Source organism: Orcinus orca, chromosome 1 (assembly GCF_937001465.1).
Source record: "Orcinus orca chromosome 1, mOrcOrc1.1, whole genome shotgun sequence".
NCBI classification, from domain to species: Eukaryota; Metazoa; Chordata; class Mammalia; order Artiodactyla; family Delphinidae; genus Orcinus; species Orcinus orca.
The window spans coordinates 40,387,762-40,406,393 of NC_064559.1; the positions used below are offsets into that span (position 1 = coordinate 40,387,762).

Below are 18,632 nucleotides of genomic sequence, written 5' to 3' on the forward strand. Positions count from 1 at the left end.
TAGTTGCTAAGTGACACGGTAGGTCAGGGTACCTCTCTCCACATTGCCTCCAAAGTAATAATTACCCAGAATGATAGATCCCTCAGCTTTCTACTGCCAAGAAGCAGAGAGTCGTAAACGATCATACTGGACAGAGCTGTCCTTTCCTGAGTCAGTGGTCCTAATCCCGACTCTGCTGTCTAATACTAGATGTAAAGCAAGTGACTCCACCCCTTCGGACACAGGAGGCCCAGATACTTGTTTAATGAATGAATAAGTGAATAATAGTAACAGTGATGACAGCTGGTACTTATATGGTTTTTATGATGTAAGAGTTATTGTTCTAATCACTTTGCATAAATGACTTATCTTAATGATAGATACTATTATTATCTTCATTTTACTCATAAGGAACCTGAGTCAAGAATGTTTAAGCGACTTGCCCAAAGTCACAAAGCTGGTAAGAGGCAGATGGAGGATTCACGCCCAGGCAGGCTGGTTCGGGAACTGACTCCACCACTGTACCAGATGCCTCTCTAAACACATGTCTGCTGTGCCAGATACTGTTCCAATGCTTCATTGATATTGAATATTTAAATCTCTTAACAGTCCTATGAGGTAGGACTGCATCAGCCTTAATTGCAGATGGGCCACAGAGAGGTTAAGTAACTTAGCCAAGGTCACACAGCTAGCAAGTATGAAGCTGAATTCAAACCCATGCAGTCTAAATACAAAGTCCATGCCCTGAACTTTTACACCAGTTTTTCAGCCTCAGCGCTACTGATATGTTGGGCCAGCTAATTCTTTCCTGTGTGAAGCTGTCTTTTATGTTACAGGATATTTAGCAGAATCTCTGGCCTCTACTCACTGATGCCAGTAGCACCTCCCAGTTGTGGCAATGAAAAATGTCTCCATATGTCCCTTGGCGGGCAAATTCACCTCCAGTTGAAAACCATTGCTCTACACTCTGCTGCCTTTCCTTGAATAAATAAATCTGCCATATGAGGGAGTCAGACAAAAAACAGGATGCATGGGATCTAAAGTCCCTCTGATCTCCAAAAAATGACCATGATTATGAATTCTGATTACAGAATTAGAAAGAAAACTTGAAGTGGATGATAACACACTAGGCCTACTCCTGATGATAAAAACGTGGCCTTTCTCATCTTCTTAGAGACATAAAGGTAATTTCCAGTCTAATGATGATGTCCATAATTGACTCTGAGGACTTCTTATAAGCCCAGATATCTGTCTTCCACAAAGATTTTGATCAGGTACGAAATAATTCTCTTGCCAATACACACACCTTGAGTCTCTGTTACTTCCTTCCCACTAAGTCTGACACGTCATAGCAGTAGAGCTTTAGAGTCACACGACTGAGGGTTAAATGCCAGCTCTGCTACTTACTTGCTGTGTAATTTTGGGCAAAGCACTTGATCTCTCTGATCTCTGTCTTCCTCATCTGTAAACAGGGGATAACACCATCTGCCTTACAGTAGGATTTTGGTGAGGATTAAATGTGATGATGTACGTGAAGCGCTCCGTGCAGTACGTGCCCAGTACAAGTCAGTTATTGCTATGTTATTATCATTCAAGATCCAACTCAAAATGTAAGTCTTCCAGAAGCATCCCAGATCTATCACATCTGACTTCTCCACTGTGCTCCCCAGTGTAACTAATATTTGAAATCAACAATACTCAGATGGGTCCTACCCACCCGGAACCACCATGAGCATGATTCTCAACCAGGGGCCATATGAGAATCACCAAAAAAAGCCCTTTAAAAATTATAGTTTCCTAAAATTTAGTTATACTCAGGGGTAAAGTAGGGTAAGAAGAGGTGAGCAAGTAGAGGTTTTAAAACATCCCATGATTCTTACAGGCACCATTATCTCATCCCCATCTGTGAACCTCTAAATTTGTCTGTGAGTAACCACTAGATGCCTTGTTTTGAGAAAGTCTGGTTATGTTCAACTGTTTTAAAAATGTTTAAGGAAAAGAGTGTGATGTCTTTCTGAAACAGATTATAAAACACAGGCTTAGCCAAGAAGTACTTAGTGCTAATTGGGTACTGATGATTAAAAGAATAAAACAGGGGGAGTAGTTAATTGAAGAAATTAGTACTAAGTTGATAAATGGACTTTTTTCTTAGTTGAGGAGAAATAATCAGGGGCTAGCTTGAGATTTTACAGAGACTAGGAAAATATCACAGTCTTTATTTTTTTCTCTTTTCTCACTTTAAAGAGGAAAGTTTAAGAAATAATGTGTAGAGAAAAAGGTACTTTTAGGCCTTGAAATTAGCAAGGTCATTATGTTTCATGAAGAGAGATGGCTAAGGAGACTCATCAAGTGTCAGGGGGAGAAAACAGAGCCCTCACCAGGGCTTGGAACAGCCAAGCTTCAGTGTCTGCCGTGACACTTAGGACAGGCCAAGGGTCCTGGGCTTTCTGCCCTGAATTGCTGGGGCTGCAAGACAGTCAAGTTTACCCTGAGGGTAGGGAGGAAAATAAAAAGTAAGCTTAGCAGTGGTGGATGTGTTGAATTTAGGGAGGAAAAAAAACAACGTTCAACTTGTATTTAGTTTACTTAATAATGTATTTCCATACCTTGATAAATTTGTCCCCAAAACAGCAATCAGAAATTATTAAATTCTACTGTTCTGTTGATAGTGATGTTGTTAATAGAAAAGCCCCAAGTGGTGAATTCCTCTAGATTTCTGATTCACTTTCACCACGGCATCACCACTGAACAGTTGACTTGGCAGAAGCTGTCAGAGAATGTAAGAACAGTGCTTAGAAAAACACAATCAGCCTTGAAAGTAGAATAACCCTCAGAGAATTCTGCTGGAGGGGCAAGGCCAAGGTTAGAAGGAAGCACGCGGGAAGGTGTTCCAGATGACAGAAATAACGTCTGCAAAGGAGCTGAAAGCAGGGACAGGGCAACATGGGCTAGAGAACAGGCGAGGTTATTTAGCTGCAACATAAATATATACATGAAAACAGAGTCTGCATCTAGCTGACCCCATTTGGGGAACTGAGCAAAGAAAGGCCTTCTGCATGAGAAGATGCCAGAACATCTTGAATTATTCTGATAAATGAGGGAGTGGGGATACATGGAAAATTCCACGCAAAGGGAATAGTATGTCCAAGGCATACTATACCTTGATTAGAGAGAACAAATCTTGTCTGAGTAACTGCAAGTCTCTCAGCATGGCTGGTGCCCAGAATTCAAGGGTAGTGGTGGGGCAATCCTAAGGGAAGAGCTTGGGGTATGACAAGACCCACATCACGAAGGGTGTCCTCGGGTTTTTACCCCGAAGGCAATGGAACTCCTTATCTATACTTGCTATCTCCCACCCTGAGCTCAGCACAGACATGACCAACTGAAACAGCATCCCAGGATGCAGATGCTTCTCCGCTCATGGGTTTCAAGGGAGGGATCAGAGCAGCCCACCCGTCGGCTGGCGTAAGGCCAAGGAAGACACTAACCGTTTCCATGTTTATGAGTGATCCATTGGTAATTTGGTTTGCCAAGACAGGGTCTCAATATCTGTTACAGAATTAAGTTGCCATTTGCTAATTCTGATATAAAATGTTGGCTAGTAAGTTTTCAAATTGCCACAGCTTCTGTAACTTTTGAAATATTTTCCAGCTTAATTCAGCACAAGGCAAGGAGTTTCAGAAACATACTGAGTGAGGTCTACGTGTGCAGGTTAATTGGAAGATCAGCAGTAGACCCTCCTCCCCTCCCTTAGACATCTCTCCCCCGCAGGCATACACACAGAGCAGAGGTCCTGGCTCTGTGACAGCCCTCCACTTCTCTTCTAAAACTTAGATTCCAACTCTACTCGGAGGGGCTCTTCTGAGCCAACTGACCCTCTGGATGCCCCCCCTGAATCTGAAAGGAGGGATGCAAAGAACCCAAGAAGTGACAGGGCTGCCCTAGGAGGGTCACTACGACATTGCCATCAATATGAGGAAAAGGGAAGTTCGAAGGGGCCCAGGGCTTAGAAAGAGCAGATAAATAGTCTGTATTCTGCCCTGAGAGGCATGATCAAAACCTTGTGCTGCTCCCCAATGGGGCTCACTGGGTCGCTCTGAGGGACACGTATGATCAGTCTCAGGGGGACGAGTGTTCTATCACGGACACATTTAGAACTGCCAGCTCACGGTGATCATAGAAATATTCCAACTTTCAATTCGTATTTTAATATTTTTTAAGTATTCATTTATTTTGGCTGTGCCGGGTCTTAGTTGCAGTAGATTGTGGCATATGGACTTCTTGGTCGCGGCATACACGCGGGATCTAGCTCCCCGACCAGGGATCAAACCGCGGCCCCCTGCATTGGGAGCGGGGAGTCTTACCCACTGGACCACCAGGGAAGTCCCTGTATTTTAATATTTTAAAATTCTCACAGACAAACCACTAGTGTGGACCACTTCCACCCCCATCTCCCACTTGGGACAGCCCTGCTCCTCCCTGGTCTCTGGTTACAACATCTGGGCTGGGCTGTCAGAATGATCAAACTGAACCTCATTTGGCATTTGGTTATTCTGCTGTTTAGAAATTTCAGATCTTGTGCCCATTCTGGAACTAAAAGCAGTACAACTACTTAACTGAAATTGAATGGGTTTTCAGACAATCACTTCAGTCCAATGGACAAACTTGATCTCTTCATTCATTTATTCCACAAACATTTGCCAAGTGTCTCTTTTCTGGTGGGCCTGGCACTAGCGCTCAGATACAATGTCTGATAAGACCTGGTCTCATATGAACAAACAAATGAGCCATGGTGTGGTCAGGGTGAGATCTAGACTGGCGGTGGCGGAAGCGGGCAGGGTATGCAGCATGCCCAGAAAAGAGTTTTGAAAGATAAATGGGAGCTAAGGGGTATGGCAGTGGAGTGGGGAAGGAAGGCTCCCAAGCAAAGGCAACTAGTTCAGCCCTGGGGCACCAGGTATGGATGGAGAGTGGTGAGAGAACAGGCTGCGTCAGTGGGCAGGGGCCAGGCCTAAGACTTATGCCCAGCCAAGACACTCGGATGTGCACTTAATCAAGACTTGCTCACCAAGCCACTAGTGTGTGCTATGAACCCATGGACATTTTCAGAGCTTCATTAAATATAATGAGGGGGGCTTCCCTGGTGGTGCAGTGGTTGAGAGTCCGCCTGCCGATGCAGGGGACACGGGTTCGTGCCCCAGTCCGGGAAGATCCCGCATGCCACGGAGCGGCTGGGCCTGTGAGTCATGGCCGCTGAGCCTGTGCGTCCAGAGCCTGTGCTCCGCAACGGGAGAGGGCTCAGCAGTGAGAGGTCCGCGTACAGAAAAAAAAAAAAAAAAAAAAAAAAATATATATATATATATAAATATATATATATAAACTGAGGGCACAGGGACTGCCCTTTGCAGAAGAATGTACACACACTCAGTTATTTCCACCATTTAACTCTTACTGCTTGGTTAAATCCACTGCAGATAATTAGCCAGTCGTTCAAAGAACATGGATTGAATGACTGACTTCCTCACCCACCAACTCTCCTTCAACTTTTCTTATCAGTCCCATCACACAGGCTAAACATTTGGGTATCATTTCTGCATACTCCTTTCCTCACCCTTCTCGATTCCATGACCTGACATCTCTATTTCTTCTATGTGTCTGGCATCCACTTTTTCCATTCCATTCCTGCTGCTTCTTCTAGAACCACTCCTTTTCAAAAGGTCCACATTTCAACGGCTTCCCAAGCCCTGGTCCTCTCTTCAGTTCCTCCCAAACCACCTCAAATCCTGCCTCTACACTGCAGTAGCCATCTTTTCAAAGCATTCTTTTGGTCATATCAATCCCAGCTCCAAACTCAGGCGTTCCCCATCCAGTCCACCCTCCTAAGCATGGTGTCCAAGCATGTGGAGCAACTGTAATAGGGAAGAACAAATCTGACTCCATATTAGATCTGTTTCTTTTACTTTAACCTCTTTATTCTATTGCTTTTGCTTTGAGTTAAGAATGTTGCCTAGGGACTTCCCTAGTGGCGCAGTCATTAAGAATCCGCCTGCCAATGCAGAGGATAAGGGTTCGAGCCCTGGTCCAGGAAAATCCCATGTGCCGCGGAGCAGCTAAGCCCGTGTGCCACAACTTCTGAGCCTGTGCTCTAGAGACTACAAGCCACAGCTGCTGAGCCCATGTGCCACAACTACTGAAGCCCACACACCTAGAGCCCGTGTTCTGCAACAAAGAGAACCCACCACAGTGAGAAGCCCACATATCGCAACAAAGACCCAACTCAACCAATAAATAAATAAATAAATAAATTCGAACACAAACCATTTAATTAAAAAAAAGCAATGTTGCCTATAGCCTAAAATATACAGGATAGCCTATTCTCAGGGCTCTGACTTTTGAGTCCATTCATGTAGAGATAAAAAGTTGCAGAACAGAGAATAACACTTGTCTTGTTGGAGGTTTATGGGAACATCGTGACCTGATCTATCCAGACAGCTGCAAGAACAAAGGATTCCTACACCAATAAGTTTGCAACAACTAACCACACCCCTCCCTCAACTTGCCTTTAAAAATGATTTGCTGAAACCCTTCAGGGAGTTCGGGGTTTTTTGGGCACGAGCCACCCATCTCTTTGCATGGCCCTGCAATAAACCTTTCTCTGCTCCAAACTCTGACCTTTTGGTTGGTTTGGCCTCACAAAACTTGCATTCAGTAACACGACCTGCCTTTGCACACTTGTCTTCCACCACTCACAGTCACACAGCTATGCTTCAGACAACCCTTCCCTTCCAAGTGTGCACCCTGCATTGAGGACTGAGTCCACTGACATACAACCTCTGCAGTCACATGGACTCTGCCCTTAGAAGGTCCCCCACTTGGTTAAATGCTCTGCTGTCACTGATTTGAAATTCTTAATGATTATTGAACAAGGAGCCTCGCATTTCCATTTTGCACTGAGCCCCACAAATCATGCTGCTGACGCTGCCTGCTATATTCCTTTTTTTGGGGGGGGGCCATGCTGCATTTGGGATCTTAGTTCCCCAACCAGGATCAAACCCGCGCCCCCTGCATTGGAAGCACATAGTCTTTTTTTTTTTTTTGGAAGCACATAGTCTTAACCACTGGATCACCAGGGAAGTCCGATGCTGCCTGCTTTACATCCTTATCTTTAGTCATGTTGTTCTCTCCACGGAAAGACCTTTCCTACCTGCTAGAACCTGACCCCACTTTCAAGGCCCAGCTCAAATGCCATGAGGTCTTTGCCAGCCTCCCAGAGCCTGAAACAGGCTCTCCACTGGGTTCCCAAAACACTTTTCTTTTACTCCTGTTTTAGCACTTGTCACACACAACTCACAATGTAGTTATTTGCAAACATGCCTCATCCTCCTTCCTAAAAGGACAGGCAAGCTTCTCTGAGATGGGGGTGGGAGGTACATTCTTTCACTTCTGTTGCTTCTCAGTACCTGGCACAGAGTAAACCCTCAATACATTATTGATGAACTGAATTTCACTGTCCATAATAACCCAGTGATTTCTTGGCCCCTAGTGCCTCTTCTCCCAATGGGCTGCTCGCAGCCCAGCCCAGTTCTGCAAACTGTGCTCACGGCAACATCTGGCCACCTCAGAGACTATGGTAATGTAAGAAGAGGCACTAGGCCGCCAATTACTTGAGGAGAGTGAAATGATTTTGTAACTAGTAAAGCACATGAAGTGCTGTTTGAGAGAAAAGGAGAAAAAAAATCAACCCAAATTTGAAAGTTACTAGGCTAGCAAAATTTTCCACTGAAGAGAACTGACTCCCAGTGGTATGTAAAATTGCTCCTAAAGTAAGTGTTGCACTGGGATGCCCAGGAGGCTTCGTGAGGTTGAAGATCTCCACCCCAAACATAGCCAGTGGAACTCAGAGGTGTTTTGCTGAGGACCATACTGCATCAAGGAAAGCTGAAAGTACAACATGCACCCTCCCCGTATGTCACTTACAGCACATCTTAATCCAGTCATGTCTTTTTCTTGCTAAAAACCCTCTCAATACTCTCCTTACTAGAGAATAGAGTCCAAACACCTTAGTATAGCCAACATTTATTGAGAGCTTTCTTTGTGCCAAACACCACATCAAGTATTTTATAGATTGTTTCATAAATTCTTACAGACTTAGATAATAGATGCTGAGACAGGCTGGGACCTGGGACCTGGAACCCTTTGCTGCCATGCTTGCACCTGGACAAACATCTCCTGGAGCAACAAAATACAAAGAAACTATAAGGGACTAAAAATAACTGCGTGTATGTGCAGTTGGGGCAAATTATGGACAAAAAGATACAAAGAGACCAAAAACCCAACTGCCACTTCTGAAGAGCCCCCTACACTCAACACTACCAAAGCAGTGGGCAAAACACCTAAGCCACGCCTCTGGCCCAATCCCTGGACCCGTCCCTACTCTCACCCCATATAAGGAACTGGCTCACCCCCCAGCTTGGGGTGCGAGTGAGCAAGGGAACCTGTTACTTGTTCTTGCCCCTCCCTGGTGTAGCAGGGGCCCCAATAAAGCCTTGCCTGAATTTCTTGTCTGGCCTCTATTGATTAAGGAGGCCAAGAACCCTGGTCGCGAACAGTGCTATGATTATCCCTATTTGAAATATTTGAAAACTAAGATAAAGAGAGGTTAAGTAATTTGCCCCACATCACACAGGAACCAAGTGGTGGAAGAAGATTCAAAGCAGTTCATCTTCGAAGCGCCTGAGCACTTCATCACTGCGCAGGCCCCTGCCCACCAGCCAGCCCCATCTCACACCTCTGCTCGTCTCCTGCCCCACACTGGCACCCATCTGAGCATGTACAGTCCTCCGAGCTGCCTAGCTCTCCCACTCGGGCTTCCAAGCCTTTGTTCCCAGCATGTACATTATGCTGGTGAATGTGACCCTGTTATACTTTGGCTTCAAATTTGGGTCTCAGGCCTCCTTTCCACTCTTAAAGGACTGTGGAAAACAAAGAGCTTTTATTTATGTGAATTACATCTATCACTATTCACCATGTTAGAAATTAAATCTGAGGAAATTAAAAATATTTGCTTATCCACTTGAAAAAAATAATAAACTCATATGTTAACATAGATAATATACGTGATGAAAATAACAATATTGTCCAAAACATTAAAAAATTAGTAAGAAGACTGTTATTGCTTTACATTTTTCCAAATCTTTTTAATGTCTGGCTTCAGAGATGACAGACTTTTTATACCTGCTTCTTCACTCAATCTTAAGTGATATGTTGTTTTGGTTGAAGTATATAAAGAAAATCCAGTTTCACACAGATATGTAGATGGAAGAGGGAAGACTATTTCAATAGCCTTTTCGGATAACTGAGAACATTGTTCTTTGACACTATCCTAAAATTCAACAAGTGGGAGTTTCTTACCATTTAATGTGGAGTCTGAAACCACATCAATAAAATTATCATACTCTGTTACATTAATCCATAGGTCTTTCTTACTCTTTGAAAGGACCTTTTTCTCATGCGTGATTCTGAACATCATGCGCTGGTCATTTGGAAAATATGGGTTCCCTGAGTTACAAAGCTCTTCCAAAAATCACATTTCTTTGTGCCAAACCGACATTTCACTAAAAAAGACCAAAAAATCCTATTTGTTAATCACATCAATTCCATCAAACCATTCTTTGGAAACCGTCAAATTCATGGTGGCAGATACCAGTTTTTCACAATTCTAATTTTTGCTTGAAAGCTTTAATTTTATCATTGGCAACGAATACCGTCAGTTGTTTTCCTTGAAGTGACAGGCTCACCTCATTGATTTTCAAGAAAATGTCTGCCAAATACTCAAGTCTGAAAAACCCTAGTTTGTCAGTTGTTCTCTCAAGTAAAAACGGTACTGAAAACAGCAGCTATTTCAGTTAGAAATTCAATTGCACAAAATCTTTTCCTTGAAACAGCCAAAGAATGTCAGTATGCAGAAGTGCTTTACATAGAAGTCTCATTTTGTTACACAGGATATTAAAATATGTACTCAAGGGTCGAAATTTAATAAATTTAATCATTTTTGCTTCATCAACGGCATTCTTGAATGAAACCAAATTTTTTGTTTAATGAGTGCACAGCAGTGAAAAATACAGTGACTACAAATACAATTTGGCACTCCCTTTATTCATGCTAAGGGGCTAGTGTTTCACACACCATTGCTTTTGTACCATCAGTCCGCACATCAACACAGACAAACAATGTCTTAGTACTATTATGTACATAGTTTTGACCTCACAAACTCCCTGAAAAGCTCTTGGGGATCCCCATGGATACACAGATCACGCTTTGAGAACTATTGCCCTACACACCTTTCTAGAGCCGTCGCAAATGTAACTTCCCTGAGAAATCTTACCACCTCTCCTTCTCTGTGCCACCACTGTGATTTGTATAAACTTCTGGCATAGTACTTATATTTTATTACATATAGTCAATTATATCTTCTTTCTCTCCTACAATTGTCAGTTCCTTTAGGGCAGAAACCATGTCTTATTTATCTTTGAATACTCAGCCCTTAACAGTATCAGGCACATAGTAGGTGACTGATAAATATCTGTTAAATGAATGAATGAATGAATGAATGAATAACTTGTATGGCAGATTGTTATTTTCTAAAGATGGTTACAACAATATGTCCCATCACACACGCTCTTCTATAATCCTGCCACTTACCCATCAATAGGTCTGCTCCCTTCTCTTTTAACCTGGCAGGTCTTTGTGACTGCCTGTAAAAGCAGGTCTTTGTACAACCTATAAAGCTAGTAGAAGAGATGCTATGTGACTTCTGAGGCTAGGTCTTAAAAGCGCCATGCATTTCTGTCCTGACCTCTTGGGACACTAACACTTGGGACCCAGCCATCATACTGTGAGGATGTTCAAGCAGCTTGTGCAGAGGTCTACCTGGAAAGCAACCTGGGTCACTGGCTCAAAGCCCCAGCCGAGTTCCCAGCCTACATCCAGGGACCAATCTGTTGCCCATGTGAGTGAGCCATCTTGAAAGTGGATCATCCAGTCCCTGTTTGAGCTGAGCCTACCGACAACCTAACAGAAATGAGACACCCTGGTGAACCACTGCCCAGCTGCTGATGTATGAGCTAAATAAAAAATCATTTATTGTTTTAAATCACTAAGCTTTGAGTAATTTGTTATGCAGCAACAGATAACCAACACCCTATATTTGTCAGCTCACAGACGACAGAAACTATGATTGACTTACTCTAGTGTTCCCTACTACATGTAGCACAGGGCCTTGCATATTGTAGGTGTTCAAAATATATTTGTTGACCTGAAGCTAGCACCTTTTTTTGTTGCCACATATCCCTATCATCAGTATAATCATGGATCTTACACATGGGATGGTGAAAACATCTCATTCCTCCGGGACACAATTAGATACTACTGTACTCATTAGGAAATAACATGAAATGTAAAACACAAGGCACGAAACCCTGGTCTCCCTGTTTTTTCCATGAATTAGGCTACAGAGGGATTTTAAACAACAATTACTAGAGAAATGTCTTCCTACCCACCTCCTCGTCAGCTCACGTGAGAAGTGTCGATTAAGAAGTCAGATGAGAGAGGCCACAAAAGACAAGGAAGAGAGAGAAAATGTTGGCATGGATTTACTTTTCTAACTTATTATTCTCATGATTTCAATTTTTAATCAACCGTGCTTAACTTATAGCTTAACATTACTAGCTAAATTGAGAAAGAAAAAACTGTATTACTCATTTTTATTTCTAATTTACAAACAGTACAAGAAATCACACATGACTTTTTTGTTCGTTTCAAGAAAAGACATACTTTATCTGAATGCATCAGTAGAAGGAAACCAAATAACGGCAATGGAAGTGACTCCGAAGAAATGGAGACCAAAGACTTCATGCTAGCTTTATTTTGAAGGATCATTCCTCATATACTAAGTTTGGGCTGGGTTTGTAGCCATGTTGGAGGATGGCATGCTAGACCCAAAAGTGTGTTATTGGCAGAAACGTTCTAACTAGTGATTCCTTCAAAACTTCTTGGGCAGCAATTTACTCACAAAAGGCTAAAATAAAAGCTCAAAACTAAAAAGTATTCTTTGAAATAAAAAAGTATTGCATTAGAAAGCCACAGAAGCAAATGTTCAATATTTTACTTAGTCATGCTTTGTGAACTTCTACTAAAATAGCACCTCAGGTTGCTAAGACCAAAAAAACCTATGCAATTGATGAGACATTAGCGACAATCTGCAGCAGAGGTGTTTGTTTGGAAACATGAATCTTTGGCAAAGAAGGTAGGTCCACTACCACTTTCAAATGACACCACAGATTAACATACCAGGCTAATGATATGGAAGACCAACTCATAGACCAAATAAAGCAAGTGAAGTATTTTTCATTGCAACCTGACTTGTCCAATGATACGGCTAATAGGGCCATCTTTCAGTACAGATGTAATTTGAACACGATGGTGATATGAAGGAAGAATCTTTTTTAAAAAAATTTTTTCATGCTCATTGTCAAAAGACACAACTAGCTTTCAAATGTATAAAGCTAAAAAGAATTACATTGTCAACAGGTGTGGTCTGGAGTTTGTTTTGTGTACAAGTATATTCTGACAGCACAGTTGCAATGATAGGAAAACATTCTGGAGTGAGTACCCATATTAATAAACTTACACCAGAATGTACATTAATGCACTTCTGCCTTTGTTGAGAAAGACTGGCTTCAAAAATAAGTCAGCTAAACTAAACATTGAACTTAGTGACGTAGTAAAGATAGTAAATGACGTAAAGGTAAATGAGTTAAATTCACGGTGACTCTGAATGAATAATCAAGAAGGTGGCTAATCATACACAACAGTACTGCATGTTGATGTTTGATGGTTATCGAGAGGAAAAGCTCTCTCAACAATGTCTGCAGTGCGGAATAAACTCTTAGTGTTTTACAAGGGAAGAAATCCGCTTGGTCCCAACTTTGTAAAGATATGAATTAGAGCCAGACTTGTTTATTTGCCTGTCCTTGTTATTTTAATGATCTTAATACTTTCATGTACGGGAGAAACAATGTTTTTCAATGGCAGATAAGATTGAAGACCTAAAACAAAAGCTAGATGCTTAAAAGAACACTTTCCACATTTACACCATGTTCCAGAATTTAACAGTTATCAGTGAAAGAGGTGATGATATTGATACAGCACATCTGCCGAAAGTTATCGCCAAATATTTTCTGAATTTGATAGAATGTTTTGAATCTATTTTCCTAGATTTATGCATAAAAAATTCTATGGATTCATTTTTCATCAAAAGATAATTTAAAGTTAACTATTTTTGGATAATTAGTTAACTAATGAAGACCCAAAAGTGAATTTTGAAAACACAGCACTACTTGCCTCGTTTTAGATAAAAACTGAAAATGAATAAAATAAAATAACAATAAAATAAAGGAGTCAATTCTCCAAGAAGTCATAACAGTTCTTAATGTGTATACACCTAATAACAGAGTGTCAAACTACACAAGGCAAAAACTGATAGAGCTGCAAGGAGAAACAGATGAATCCACTATCATAATTGGGAATGTTAATATCCCTCTATCAGAAATGAAGAGATACAGCAGGAATGAAATCGGTAAGGACCTAGCTGAACTCAACACCACCAATCAACTGGATATAATGGACATCTATGGACTACTTTATCCAACAACAACATAGTACACATTCTTCTCAAGCTCACACAGAATGTTTGCCAAGACAGACCACATTCTCGGCCATAAAACACTTTCACAAACTTAAAAGAATAGAAATCATACAATGTCTGCTCTCAGACCACAATGGAATTACACTAGAAATCAATAAAAGAAAGACAACTGGAAAATGCCAGAAAGAACAATCTAATCATCAACAATCTACCTTAATTCAGCACGCTTTTGTTGAGTGTCTGCTACATGGCATGTCCCCAGGGGCGAGGACCACGGCTGTATCCTTGGTGCACTCATTCCCTGACTCTATGATCTCTATCAGTATTTATAGAGTAAATAAGTAAGGTTTTAAGAACATACTAAAACTTACCTGGAGTTCATAATCTACTGGTGAAGGGTGAGGGTAGAGTGCCTGAGACCCTGACAATGACAGCATATTCCATACGTGCTCTGAGATCTAGATATTGCTACAGGAACACTGAGGAGGCAGTCCTTATCAGTGCCTGATTTGTCACTTTTGTTTTATTGTGTTACATCCTTTGTCTGTTTCTCCTTGTATTATATGGTGAGTTCCTATGTCTAGGTTATCTTCCACATAGTGCAGTGTATGTAAATGGAAGCTTAATAAAGGATTCTTGATGAAATAATGACACCTACCATCACTTACTGAGTTCCTCCCATCTTCACAAACATTTTCTCAATTAATCCTACAATAGCCTATGAGGCAGATGTTATCTCCATTTCATAGATAAGAAGGCAGAAGTGGACTTCCCTGGCGGTCCAGTGGTTAAAACTCAGCACTTCCAATGCAGAGAGTGGGTTCGATCCCTGGTCAGGGAACTAAGATCCCACATGCTGCGTGGCCAATAAATAAATAGATAGATAGATAAATAGATAAATAAATAAATAAAATTTAAAAAAAAACGAAGGCAGAAGTACAAATGGGCTAACATATCCAAAATAACCAGCTAAGGTGATGACTGGCTTGTGAACCCAGATCCCACTGACCGCAAAGCCATGCTCTTAGCCAGCACTATGTTCTGGATCTGCTGTTTGTGGTATGATCATAAGAAGATGATTTAATACATCCTATCTCCAGTTCCTCTTTGGCAAAATGGCATAACTCATTCTTGCCTGTTTCATTGGGATGAGGGCAGTTGTGATGTTCAAATGTAGGCTGTAATGTATAAATAAGGTATTAAAATAATTACTTGTTTACTACATGGCAAATGCTCCTTTACCTTAGAGACTGTCATTCATCTTTGATCTTCCCGGTTCTCCACCTAGAGCCTTGAAATATAGCAGTATTTGTTAATGTTTGTTGCATGACAAAATTACAAGTTAAGGAGAGAATGCATATTCATGAAGGATTTTGCCAGCTGCTGTTTTTAAAAGGTTAGAATTGAATTTTGTGATTGAAAAAAGTAAATTTATATTCTACCCTGGTTTAAGAAACTAGCTCTTTGATGGTGAATATGTTTCCCACTAGACTTTGAGTCGCCACGTGCCACCTCGGCAGGCCTGGGGCAGACTTGGCAAAGGTGCTGCCCAGGCTCTGTGCCTACACAGCTTTGTCAAGAGGGCTAGTTAATTGCTCACTGGGCTCTGCACACAAAGGTACATTTTGCAAAGCTGCTCTTTGCACGTCGTCAGTTGGAAATGTAACTCTCAGAGTGTAAGTCATTTTACTTTGTATGTATTCAGAGTGACTGCAGAATTGCTTTAGCAGATAATTTCATGGTGAGAAGGAAAATACTTCATAGATATTCTCAACTGAAATCCTGAAAGCTGCACTGGAGGTTGTCAGCTTTCTTATTTTGATAGCTGTGCTCCCTTTAGAAAGAAGGAAAAGGAAAAATAACCTTAAAGTTCTCCTTCCCATGAGGGGTAAGATGCCGTGACCCCTACATTGTTTGACCTTTTTGATTGACTCTTTTATAGCTGGCTTTATTGTCTCAAATGAGTTGGGCCGATGTGAGGTTCTATCTTTATTATTTTCACTTCCTTCTCTGTGGGCAGCATTACTAACTCCATAGGGAACCACCTTGTGCAGTCGTGGGTGTGAGGACAGGAGAATGGGGGTAGATGGCGTCCCATAAACCCATTGTTGTAAGTAGAAAACAGCTCGGAGCACAGCTGATGATGGGTCTGGAGAGTCTCCACAGGTAAGAAATAAAAATAGTACCATATGCCCTCTTCTTAGTTTTCTAGTTCAGTGCTTCTCAAGCTATCTCTGGTAAAGAATTCATTTTTAATTTTTTCAAATATCCAATTTATCTCAGATTAATACTTGTGTCAAAATGTAATAAGTTAAATTTAGAAAAGTTAAATTTTAAAAAGATGAATAAAATACAAGCCCCAATTTTTAAATTTGATTCAGACATAAATGTATATTTCAGTAAACGTATTCAGAACAAACACCAAGAAAAAGGAAAGAATTATAGACACTGTGCACATTTTTAATTTGACATGTATACAGAGGTGATTAATATAGAAAATTCCTGCTACACTTGTACTTCTGTCACTCCATAATCATAATTAAACAAACTTACAAGTGAAATAGCAGTTCTTCATACTAAATGCCTATATGCACACTTTGAATGAATAGCATGCATATATGAGCTTGCTTCTTCCTTGCTAATTGATCTAATCTGGGCGGGATTGACAACAGTGCTATTCTCAGGGGACAGATGATAGAGCCAGAAGTGATTCCATCAAGGACACAAGTCATGGTTCAGGCACTCAACGAAAGTGTGCTGAATTAGAGCAGGCTGTTGGTGACTAGACTGTCCTTTCTGAACTGTGGTTCTGGGAACTACTCATCCATGTCAGTGACCCCCAGGGCTCTACTCCCAGGTAGGGGCCAGATCTTTACGACAGCAGCAGCTAATCCTCTGAACCATCCTCAGCTAAACCCCATTGTTCAAGAGCGGAGGCTTTTAGAAATGATTTACAATGTCTTTCTGAGTAACAATGAATCTTTATTACTGAAGAGTGGAATAAAACTGCTCCCAGGAGGAAGGAATAGGTTCTCCTCCTACGGGGTCTGGAGATGGGAAAAGAAGGCCATCATGAAAGTGTGTATGGGTTATGTAACTAGGTATTTTCTGAAGGGCATTCAAGGTCATTGAGGATCCAGCCCTGCATTTCCCCTTAGGGCGGTGGGACTGAAACTCAGCTCTCTGGATGCTCTGATCAATAAGAACCCCAGTCTAAGGAGGTGTGAGCTCAAGGTGGACGGAAGCCTCTCTTCTACGGTTCTGATAACATACCTCTGGCCCTATACTGTAGTGCCCCACTCAGCAGAACAAAAAGCCTACAGTTCACTAGACCCACAGACCTCAGAGAGCATTCAGTGGATACCTTTGTTACCCAACTACTCATGTCCTTGATTAAATTTCATTGGTATGTACTGTACCTTCCCTGAGGTGAGCTCTGGTAGGAACGATCTTTTTCTTATCATAGTGCTATTTTAGTGCCCTTTACAGGTTAGTACCCTGTGTGGCTGCCCAGCTGGCTGCCTTATCACGTGGCCATTAGTTTTACCCCCCAAAGTCTATTCTCAATAGAGCGGCCAGGCTGACCTCTTAAAATCGAAGTCAGTCTTTACAACTCTTCATTTTATCAGAATGAAAGCCGAAGTCCTTATGGTGACCTTCTATCTGCCCCCCTCCCATCTCCCCAGCCTCATTCTCCCACCCTGGCATCCTTGCTATTTCCTGAAGACACTCTTCTGCCTCATGGTCTTTGCACCAGCTGTTACCCGCACAGAAAGCTCTTTACCAAAATAACCGTATTGTTAACTCCATACCCCTTTTAAGTCTTTGCTCAATGGTGCATTTTCAAAAAGCCTTCTCATGCTCGCTTCGGCATGAGGATTAATTTCTGCTCTCATATACTAAAACTGGAACGATACAGAGAAGATTAACAGGGCCCCTGCGCAAGGATGACACTCAAATTCGTGAAGCGTTCCATAGTTTTACATAGAGACTGTCATACGGAATGAAACAAGTCAGAAAGAGAAAAACAAACATCGTATAATATTGCTTATTGTGGAATCCAGAAAAATGATACAGATGAACTTACTTGCAAAGCTGAAGTAGAGACACAGACATAGAGAATGAATTTGTGGATACCACGCGGGATGGGGGGTGGGATGAACTGGGAGATTGGGATTGGCGTATATACACTACTATGTATAAAACTGATAACTAATGAGGGCCTACTGTATAGCACAGGGAACTCTGCTCGGTGCTCTGTGGTGACTTAAATGGAAGGAAATCTAAAAAGGAGGGGATACATGTATGCGTGTGACTGATTCACTTTGTTGTACAGCGGAAATTAACAACATTGTAAAGCAACTGTACTCCAATAAAAATTTTTTTAAAAGTCATCAATAAATCCAAAGTCATCTTAAAAAAACAAAAAGGTTTCTCAAAGAGGTTGTAACATTACAACCCACTCCCAACCCTCCCTTCGGCACTTCCAATTTTCTTTACCAAACTCTATAATACCCACCCCCCAGCCCTGACAGGATCTATTGCCTTCTAACCAACACACAAAATTACTCAGTTTATCAAACACTCATGTAGCCCTTATTATTATTATAGCCCTTTAGAAAGAACTAATTTAAAACTTTGATTATACGCATTGATTACTTTCTGACTCCTTTCTCTAGCATATCAGTTCCATAAGGGCAGGAATTTTTAAAAATTTACTACTGTATTTCTGGTGCTTAGAACAGTACCTAGCAAATCATGGGTTCTTTTTTTTTTTTTTTTTTTTGTGGTACGCGGGCCTCTCACTGTTGTGGCCTCTCCCGTTGCGGAGCACAGGCTCCGGACGCGCAGGCTCAGTGGCCATGGCTCACGGCCCAGCCACTCTGCGGCACATGGGATCCTCCCAGACCGGGGCACGAACCCGTGTCCCTTGCATCGGCAGGCGGAC

At 41.7% G+C, this 18,632-nt stretch overlaps 1 protein-coding gene and 1 non-coding gene across 4 annotated transcripts in view; one reads left to right on the forward strand and one right to left on the reverse strand.

Annotated features, from left to right (window-relative positions):
* Positions 1-18,632, reverse strand: part of KCNH1 (potassium voltage-gated channel subfamily H member 1) — a 421,689-nt gene that overhangs the window by 139,597 nt on the left and 263,460 nt on the right. The gene's annotated exons all lie outside the window — the stretch shown is intronic.
* LOC117203474 (U6 spliceosomal RNA) lies at positions 17,559-17,666 on the forward strand. Its single transcript, XR_004486243.1, has one exon. It is a non-coding gene; the product is annotated as a U6 spliceosomal RNA (small nuclear RNA).